The 9,263-nt window shown below is 39.9% G+C and overlaps 1 protein-coding gene across 1 annotated transcript in view; it reads right to left on the bottom strand.

Moving 5' to 3' along the window:
* Positions 1–9,263, bottom strand: part of LOC119422697 (perforin-1-like) — a 32,768-nt gene that overhangs the window by 20,087 nt on the left and 3,418 nt on the right. The gene's annotated exons all lie outside the window — the stretch shown is intronic.

Consider the following 9,263-nt stretch of genomic DNA (forward strand, 5'->3'; position numbering starts at 1 on the left):
CCCAGGATGAACAGTGGACTGCTGGTTCATCGTTCTGGATCCTGGACACAAAATCATCTCTTAAGAGAACTTTCAATTGACTCAAGTCATTTAATCATAAGTCATTTAATCAGACATTCTAATCAATGTGTTATGATTCATGAATGAATAAGAAAAGAGGAAAATCAGCAATTTCATTTCTGTGTCTTTTTCTCTGTGATTATGCTACAACATTTTTAAGTGAGTAATGATTTTTAAATCTCATTTAGACTTCTTATAAGAAATGTGTAAGTGATTGTCTCTCAGAAGTTCAAGGACAGGACAATGTCTTCTGTGTCTGGAGTGTTGATTCTCTGTGCAGACGAAATATTCAGTAATCAGACAACACTGGTGTCTATCCTCTGCTATTTTCTTTCACTAACCCCAAAACAATTCTCAGTAACCTTGGAGCAGGAGTGTAAAACGCTTTGCTTTGAGAGGTAACAGAGAGTTCTGCTGAGAAGGAAGACGAGTGTGACTTTGCAAGGGTGAAGTCCACGGTGGTCATTTTCTGAAAGGTGACACCTGTCTGGAGTGTTGGTTCAGGTCATCACGCCAAAGACCTATTCAACATCTCAGGAGTTCAGCATGTTTGCTGAAATTCCACTTAACTTAATCCTATCTTTCAGGGGAGTTTATTTTGGAAGCTGGGTCAGGCAGCCTCGTGGTCCCAAGTTGATGAGAAGCAGATATAAATCCCTGGAGATAAAAAGACTCAGCCTTGCTGGACGTCAGGAGAAGGCCTCTCTGAAACCCCACCAAGGTAAAGAGTCAACGCTCGGGTACCATCTAGCTGAAATCACCGGGAAACGTGCTATCTGGTTTCAAACAAGATAACTCCCCATCTTTTCTTTATTATCTTAGTTAACCCTAAGTATCCACTTTTCCTTCTTAAAGTTTACTCCATCTCTATATTTCCCTGCCAGTAAAGATAAGCTAAAAGCCTGCAGACATTAATTTAAGATCTAAGAATATGTCTGTTGTTTCAAGCTGCAAGTGAGGAATCATGGCCGTATGATTTCCCATTGTAAAGTTCATTAATTAAGCTGTGTTATTGTAATCAATTATGCCAATCAATGTGTAAAATGTGTGATGTGTTTAAATTGTTTTGATAAATAAAAGACCGCACTGTTGTTGGTGGGTCAGAAATTTAAACACGTCTTTGTCCACATTTAATCTTCTAGGCACGATATTACTTTGTCCAGAAAAATGAAAGAATCTGTTTAAATTAAGTATAATATTATGTACTTGAATTAGTCCAGATATTATAAAATGTAAGAGAGCACCACTGAGCTAAATCCATCTCTCGGTGTCTCTCATTACAACTGGTGGCCCGTACGTCTCATGAATGGACTGTGTTATTTGTGTAATACTTGAATTGAACATGTTGACATATCTGATCTTATAAGCTAAAAAGTGCAGATTTCTGTTTGACTGTAAAAAGCAATGTTTTTCAGCTGTGGTGCTCAGAGAAAATACAGTGATATGTTTTCAGCTGTGGGAAGATGTCTTACCCTGTTTTGAAACTATCAGCTGTGTGGTTCTGGTACTGATCCAGTTCGGTTCTAGTGTAGAGGAACATATACCTGTGATATATTCATAAATAGAACGGATTCTTTCATTTTTCTGGACTGAATAATATCGTGCATTGAAATTAATTAAATGTGACGTGAGACGTTAATTTTCTTTGACCCATCAAATGAATGCGGTCATTTATTAACAGAATCAAAGTTTAACATCACACATTTACATTAATTTGGCAAATTGATTTCAACAACAACATAATTAATTAGCAAGCTTTACAGTCAGGGAAACCATACGGCCATGATTTTCCTGTTTCACAACAGACATTTCTGAAAATATCTGGAATGATTACTGGCAAGATAAAAGGGTTTAAAGATGGGGGATGAAGGAGTTAAAATTGAGAGAGAAGATGGATGAGGGGTTGTTATGTGTCGGTATCAGAACGGCACGCTCCGTTAAGATACCAACTTCCTCCTCGGTACACTTAGGTAGTGTAAATCAACTCTTTACCTGTAGAAGGTGTCTCCACTGGTACGGAGTTCCATTTAACGCACCCTTTCAGCGTCTCCGTACGAACAGCTGTGAATCGTCCGAAGTAGTGACGATATTCCGTCCGACACAGGTTCACCTCTCGGTTGGGCTCACATGAGTTGTGAGTCCGTTAGAGTTCCACTCAGATGTGGAAGATTTCATAATTCCCACAAGACTCGGAAGAACTGCGGATCATGTCTGGACCTCCTGTTTTCTCCAGCACTTTTCCTGTTCGGTTCTGCACTCCGAACTGAACTGCTCTCCCACCGCACTCGACTCGACTGGCTGGAACTAGGAAGTGCCGACATTTAAAGAGTTCTATTTCCGGTTCATTTGGGAAGTTCCTGATTGTTCGATCGACCAAACAGGGGTGTGTTTTAGTGATGTAAGAGGTTATTAAAAGTCAGAAAAACAGAAAAATTGTTTTGGAACGGACAGAAGATGTTTTTGAGACAGACGAGAGAAATGTTTAGGCGAGTTGGGGGAAAACAGGTGCCAGCTTCTCTATTTACGTCTGAGAGGATATAAAAACATGACAGTTCGTTCCAACAACTTGTTCTCTTGCCTCCAACCTTGGACCAACTTACACTTGCTCATTCCAGACAGAAAATCAGAAAATGCATGAATTACTCCGTAACACATTCTAACTTGATTTCTACTTTGAATGAGGATTAAAAAATCACTAATACTGTTTCACAGTTGATTTAAAATGAGTAGTTCACTTCAACATTTAAAAATGGTTTGAACTAAACACACTTTGATTATCAAGACATTTGTAAGATAGTAATGATAATAGAAAAAGAGAGTGTTCTTTCAATTGATCAGTGCAGGACACTTAGGAAGTCTCTGGATGAACTTAATCTTGTGTTTCTGGACTCAAATCAATGAAATACAGTTCTTGTCCCAGGAAGGCCATCAAGGCCAGATTTGACCTGAGGCTTAGTTCACTACAACTACTAATTAATTATTTAAATATAACGGGTTCTTTCTTTTTCGAGTTAAATTAATGCCATGTGACGAGGTAACTGTGAGGATTGTTTAATCAGTGACAAGAGACGTTAATTTTCTTTGACCCATCAGAATAAATGCAGTCATTTATTTAACAGAATCAAAATTTAACATCAAAACATGTACACGTGATTAGCTGATCTGGTTCTGATTAATAAAACTTGGCACGCTTTACTAATAAGACAACAAGACATTTCTGAAGGCATCTAGATTACTGGCAAAATAGAAGAGTTTAAAGGAAGGAGTTTAGAGGTTTAAAGAAGAGATGGGTGAAGAGAGGTGTATGTTGTTGACCAGAATTGGCACGCTTCTTTCAATCACCAGCTCAAACCTCCGGTACACTTAGTGCGTGACGACTCATTACCTTCGCAGTAGATAAATCAGCTCTGGTGTTGGGTCCATTTCAACGCTACCTTCCAGCATCTCCAGTTAGAGCGGCTGGTCATTGTCAGAAGTCGTGATGATTTACTCCGTTCAACAAACAGGCTCAGCTCCCTTCAAAGTTGGAGGCATTACACCCGGGTGGATTCACAGCAAGTCGCTGTGACTCCGTCAGAGATCCCACTCAGGAGTGGAAAACTCCACAAGGCTTGAGAAGACTCCATCAAAGACTGAGTTCAACTCAGATCCAAGACTTCAGAAGAACTCAGAAGAACTTGAGAAGACGGAGAAGACGGAGAAGACTCCGTAGACGGAGTAGACTGAATAGTTCCAGGAAGTGTCGACTTTTAAAGAGTTCTCACTTCCGGTCACTTAATACTTCCTGATTGGTTGAAACAACCAACAGGGGGTGGTTCTAGTGATGTCAGAGGGTTACTAAAAGTCAACAGAGAGTTCAGTAATGTTTAGGAACGTTTAGTACAGACAGAGAAATGTTATGGCGAAGTGAGACAAACGCAGATGCCAGTGTTTCTCTTTTTACCGTCTGCTAGGTTTAAAAACAATACAGCCCGTTCTAATAACTTCTTTTCTGACTGTCTCTGACTTTCAACCGACATCACTACTTCTCCTTTAGACAGAAAATCAAAATGCATAATTACTTTGTAAATAGACATTTAACTTGATTTCTAATTTAAATGAGGTTTAAAAAAATCATTAATACTGTTTCACAGTTGATTTAAAATGAGTGGTTCACTTCAACATTAGAAATGATATGAACTAAATACACTTTGATTATCAAGATATTGTAAAATAGTAATGATAATATAAAAGAAGAGTGTTCTTTCAATTGATTACTTCAGGATACAATTAGACAGTCTCTGGATGAGCTAATTTGTATTTCTGGATTCAAATCAATGAAATAACAATTCCTGTCCCATGAAGGTCTTCAGAGGCAGGTTTTGGTTGGAGGCCTAGTTCACTACATATGTATGACGACGATTCTACACTCTTTTTATAAATGGTGTTTTTCTTTATTGCGTTAACAGCCACTGTTCTAAAACTGATGTGAAGAAGGAGTTGTGAGACAGCTCATGTTGTGAGTGAAAATGGGACATATTTACAGAATCTGCACAAAGTGAGCATAACCTTCCTATCTCAGCGCATCGCTGCCCTCAGAGCTGGAACATGTCGCGTCAAAGAGAAGACATACGGTTGCATATAGTGAAATGTCCAAGTCACAAGTCACAAGTCTTTATTGCTCATTTGTATTGAAGTTTCGACTCAAATGGCAGCCTGGGATTGGATTTTGCTTCAAAACACAGAATACAAAAGTAAATTTATCAATCTAAAGATTTTTTTTTTAGTTCAGAGTAAAAAACCCTTCATGCTCAGTGTTTCTGAAATGTTTGCCTACAAACTAATTCCCTGTAAATGAACCCAACTAGGCGTTAACGTGAGCTTGTGTCTCGTCTCATGGATAGAGCCATTTTATTCTGATGTCGGTGGATAGAGCATATAATATTAGTCTGTGAATAAAACCAGTGTGCTCTGTAAATAAAGCGTGTGTGTGTGTGTGTGTGATTGGCCTGTAAAGTGTGTGCGGTTGCAGAGAGTGTCGTGCACGTGTTGTTTTTGTGTAGCTCTGACCTTTGCTGGAGAACAGCTGTGAAGTCAAGTGACAGAAGAGCTGAAAATGGAAATGTCTTGACATTAAAAGTGCCAGGCTACCATCACTGAGCCCGCCTCCAGATATACTAACTGCGGCTCGTGGCCAAGTTGCGTTTTCAGAGCGCAACGCAGCCTCACAACCATTTTTATACTCGCTGCTCTGGAATTAGTCTGGACTCACAGAAGAATTCAAACATTTCTTCATGTTTTCTCAGCATGTTTAGGCAGATGGTGACTCAGAGCTGACTTCTACTTATGATGCAGGTGAAAAAATTCTGGAATGATGGGATCTTCACTAATTCACTTCTGAACCTCCACACTACACTGAGCCTTTGCTGATTTGTGTACATTATTGAAAAAGAAACCGCTTTGGCATCTAAACATTGAAAACAAAACTATACTGTGTCTAATCTCATCATGCAACAACTAAAGAGGAGTTTTCATCCAGACTGGCAATTATTAATCACTCTTGCGGTGATTCATGACATGGTTGCCTTCCTGACTTTAAAACAAGTGTTATAAAAGAAATTCACATTGCGCGAATGTGTGGGCTCGTGCCGGAGCCTATGGGTTTGCAGCCTTCCTTGTGTTGGGAGCAGATTTTTCTGCCCCAGATAGGTTCTGTTTGTTTAATCATATTAAAGGGCTGAAATCAAATATGCTAGATTAAATGACAAAACAAACAGATGTGTGTCTGCTGGCAATACGATGTCAAGAAGGTGTGCTTGGTGAGCATGCTTTCATCCATTACCACCGTTTACCGCCTCCTTTATTACCCAAAGATTAGATGCAGCCCTTGGCTAAATCTTTGTATAACTAAATTTACATTTAATATGTATTTAATTGTTTTTTTTATTAAATCAAAAAAGTCCAAACATGCAGAACTCATATATTTTCTTTTTAATGGGTGGATTGATGGTTTCATGTCCAGCCGTGTTATTATTTGTCAAAATGTATGTTAAGGTTTTGCAGCAATCTGCTCACCAGCAGAATACTGGTTCAATTCCAGAGGCCTAGAGTCCATCAGACATACGGCAACACAGCTGCTGCCGTACAAAAGATAAGCTAAACTCTCCATCATGTCATGTGGCAGCTCAGAGAGGCACGCTGCACACATCCGTCTCCATCGGCTTTTCACTGCCTGTCAGACTCTAAATATATCTGCCACAGCAAAAAAATACATAAATAAATAAATAAATAAAGGTAGCCTTAGGGGGTTGGAGCTTCAGAAAGGGGAGAGTGAGATTTAGATAAGGAAATGGTTAATAAGGAGGTAGAGTGGATTTGAAAAGGAGATAAATCAAACTCCTGAGTGAGTGCAAGAAGAAGAAAAAAAATGACGATAAAGAGTCGGTAAAAAGGTTGAAAACAGGCAGGATGTTGCTGCACAACACACGTCCTCCCAGGAGACATAAACCTTAAGGGGATACTGTGATCACTGCATGTTTGCGTGTGTGTGTGTGTGTGTTGGGGTGGCACAGTAGGTGGTGTGTGTGTGAACCATCACACAGTTTATTTATGACGGCTCCCCACTGATGGTTCGAGACAGAAGAAAACCTGCTTACGGCTCAATGCGTCTCCGTTTCACCACAGATTTTCACTTCCTCACGTGAGGCGCACGTGTTTACTCAGGTCCTGCACCAACAGCTTTTAGCTAAGTTGAAGTTTATCTTTCAAAAGAAAGTGGCTCTGCAGTAATTATCTGCACAAAGTGGAACAGATGAGTATTACCAGGTGATGCCATTAGATGTGTGTCCTGAAGCATTAAAGTTCACACGTGATTATCAGGTCATTAAGAAGTGTGACGGTCTCCGTAAAAGCAGGACTTTTGTCAGTTTTCCACTCAGGTGAACACAGGTGTGTGTTGACGTCAAGCCTAAAAGGAATCAGCGATGACCTCAAAGAAGAAGTTGTTGCTCCCCATCAATAGGAGAATCGTCCAAGGTTAGCTGGAATGCATTGTTCTAAAGAGATAAAAATTATTCGCAAGTGGAAAAACATTTATGGCAGCTGCCACTTTTCCTTGGAGTTGACATCCCAGCCAATTCACCCGTGGATCAGACTGTGCAATGCTCAGAGATGGGAGCACCAGCTCAGACGTTAAAGTTAGGTGTTAATTTTTATGATGGTGTAGTTACAAAAAGACTGGATGTATGTGGTGTGTTGCCGGGGAAAAGCATATTCTCTGTAAAAAATACATTTTTTAAGAAGTTTAGAAATACAGCTACTGATGTTTCTTGGACAGATCAGACCAGATGTTTGTGTAAAATGCACAACAGCACCATCTTGGTGAAATCCAAACACTGCATATTGAATGATGGTGGATTTAGTCTATGAATCCATTTCAAAAGAAAAAGCATGGTGGTTTACTGATATCTCAGACCTTGCAACTTTTCTTGACATGAAGCTGAATCCCAGCAGTGCAGCTGTGAGCAGCAGCACTGGAAGCTGTGGTGGAGACACAAGTAGGCCAGTTGTGATCCAATTCAGCGCTGCTCTCCCATTTATCCTGAGTGGATTCTGACCAATCAGTGTCGAGTGCTGACAGCATGTGAGAAGCGGCCATTGTAGAATCAAAAATAGTAATAAAAAATAAAGATAAAAAAGTGTTTTATATGACATCAGCTTGACTTAAAGAGCTGTTGTCTGTTGCCTAGTAACTGTAAAACTGAGATGGGCCACATCGGCACAGACTCTGGAGAATGCTTTCTGCATTTTGCTCCTCCTGACCTCTTGTTGTGAAACATACACTACATTCTCTGGGGTTGCTATAAGTGAAGAAATGTAAACATGCGTTTGTTTTATTGTCATACTTTTTTTTTTTTTTTTTTTTTGGCTTTAACTCTCAGATCCACTGTTGTGTCAGAGAGCTCACAATGTGACAGCTTGGATGAAAAGCAGCAGTAGCGTGAGGTCAGTCCGGCTAAGGGAATAATTCGTGAAGCCACCGGCCTCTTGGAGAGGGCAGCGTGGAAGAAATGTGACAGTCACTGCCCTGTTTCTCTGCAGGGTCCTCAGGGGCAACACGGTGTGGGACGTGCATAAATACCACCAGAATCTCTGGGATTGCACCGGTTTCCATACGCAGGACAGAATCCACACATTGTATTCTTCTTCACTCATTAAACTTCACTTTCATGTGCTGCTGAAGACCAAATGTTCATTAAACCAACTTTCATATCTACGACGGAGCTTTAGGGCCATGGTAAGAAAAAACAAATTAAAAGCCATAATATTACGAGAATAAAGTCGTACAAGACTTCTTTTTTTTTTTTACAGCTCTTGTTTTTTAATTTTTTTCATGAGTCAGATCCTCAATGTGACCTGTCAATCAATCCAGTAGGCGTGTCAGCAAACGACCAATCCGAAGCTAAATGCTCCGTACCTGCAGAGAGCAGTTTCGCATTGGTGATTTGCTGACACGCCTACTGGATTGAGTGACAGGTCGCATCATGAATCCGACTTGTGGAGGAAAAAATAAGTAAAATAAAAACAAGAGATGCAAAAATAAAAGTCTCGTACAACTTTATTCTCGTAATTATATGGCTTTTAATTTATTTTTCTTAGCGTGGCCCTAAAGCTCCATCGTACATATCCACAAAAAATACCAGAAGGAAAGAAAAACACAAATTCTCTCTCACATGCTCGCTCTATTTTAGATAGTAAAATAATTCTGACTAAACGTAATTCTGCCCATTCTGTTGTATAAAACAAACTACCAGGATTGAATGAATTTATACTTTAAACAATTTGCACGTGTGAGTGAGTGCAGAGCCTCCAGCAGCTGTACCAGACCTCCAGGCCGAGCTTCTCTGCAGGACTTCCTGTCCCTGGATTCACAACATGGCACTGAAATTAGACGTTACGGAGAGGGAGGATTAGAAACCAGTAATCAAGAGCAAGCATCATCATTTTCATAACCTGGAGCCACGGCACCTGCAAAGAGATTTTCTTTGTTCTTTTGTCTGTTTTGTAATGTATTTATTTATTTGTTTATTTATTTATTATGAGCGCTGTCTCTGAGAGCTGTAGACGTTTTCAGGCTCACTGGAGGCATTCCAATAGATCCATCAATTTGGCAAAGCAGTGTGTGTGAAGCATAAGAGTCATTCCCTGGGGAGGCAAATGCAAAG

Source organism: Nematolebias whitei, chromosome 16 (assembly GCF_014905685.2).
Source record: "Nematolebias whitei isolate Nwh7 chromosome 16, NemWhi1, whole genome shotgun sequence".
In the NCBI taxonomy this organism is placed as follows: Eukaryota; Metazoa; Chordata; class Actinopteri; order Cyprinodontiformes; family Rivulidae; genus Nematolebias; species Nematolebias whitei.